We start from the raw sequence: 1587 nt of genomic DNA, 5'->3' as shown, positions 1-1587 counted from the left end.
ATTGATCAACGTCCTCGGGAAACCGATTAACCAACCCAGACGTCTGCCATGAATTTTATAAATATATTTTCTTTGACCGACCACCACTGCCGGTCTACGCGCCGTTCCTTTTGCACAAACCGGGCTTTTCGACGATTTTAGTTGATGAGATTCCGCGTACCGCGAGTTTCCGCGCGTATTACCTTTGACGCTGCCAGCCTTTGGAAAGTAATTTTCGCGTATCGCGTATCGAAGGAAATATTCCCGTTGAATATTTCCACAAAACATAGAAACTTGTCGTATCGAATCACAGTCGTTAAATAATTGCCAAACTATGGGCTTAATAAATGTATACATAATGTTTGCAAAGGGTACAGGAAACTATGTAAAAATATTAAAAACGGACCGCATAGTGCAACGTTCAAACGATAAGAAAAATGCTTATGTGATACAACTGGTACTACGAATGTTTCAAGCAGTTTCGTTGATTAATTAAAAATGCCCCTCTGTTTTTCAATGATTTTCAGATACGACTTATTTTATTAGAAACTTACGTAACGCGCGTTTAATCGAACATTTCTTTTCAGCCGGCTAATTCGTACGACAGGCCTTTATCTGAAAATTGAAAAGAGTCTCGAAATCGCGGGGGTCACCGTCCTTCACCCGTAATTACAGCTCACCGATGAGGAAGATGTTAGACGCGACAATGAATCATTATCGATACAGTAATTAATCACCCTAGTCTGCAATTAATGTCCTCTACGCAAGATGCAATTACAATATCCATATAATAAAAGTAGTTTCCCGCAATTAACCGTGTCTTCGACGGAAGCGTGGGAGAGCTCTTAAAACTCGTTGACCGGAAAATAGTTGCGTTTCGAGGTTACAGCCGATGTCCTAAATAATGATAATAAAAACGGTCTGCCCGTTTAAGCTTGAAAACTGGAAGACAGAGTGCACACTGTTTCACTAAAATCATGTTACGTTTCCTATTCCGTCCTTGGACACACGTTTGAATTATCGGACACATTCGTTTTGTGTTAACAGACAGAAAAAGCTTCCCTTTATCATTTATCGTACAATGCATTGTCATGGAAAAAAAAACTGAAAAGTTACTTTGACGCGGACGCTCCACTGAGTCGAATAAATTTTAAGCTACTGGATGAGATTTCGAGAAATTAGCTCCAATGCGAACATACGTTCTCGTTACGGTCGTTCTTAGTCTAGTATCGCGGGCAAAGGGATGCAATCAACGTTCAAGGCCGACACGAAACTTCGCGATAACGAAGGGAATAAATTTTCGGGCGAACTCGCCGCGCAAAGTTTCCCTACGAAGATTTATTATGTTGTTTCAGTCTTGGCAACGATTCACCAACTTCGGTACGAAACTGGCTCGGTGTTGCGCTAAAAAAAAAGCGTTCACGCGTCACTCATGCATCAACGAAGCCAAAAACTAGCCTCATTCTACGTCGTTTTCAACGCATTCAATTACCAATTCGAAAATGCGTTTGAAATTCATCGAGAACTATTATTTTATTCAATACTTATTTAAGGATGTATTGGCTATACAATCAATATAAAAAGTAAATGTACTTTAGAAAAACGCAT

The sequence above is a fragment of the Ceratina calcarata genome, unplaced genomic scaffold (genome assembly GCF_001652005.2).
Source record: "Ceratina calcarata isolate Rehan_Ccalc_2016 unplaced genomic scaffold, ASM165200v1 scaffold250.2, whole genome shotgun sequence".
NCBI lineage: Eukaryota > Metazoa > Arthropoda > Insecta > Hymenoptera > Apidae > Ceratina > Ceratina calcarata.
The sequence above is the reverse complement of the archived record's forward strand: the minus strand, read 5'-3'. Positions refer to the sequence as shown.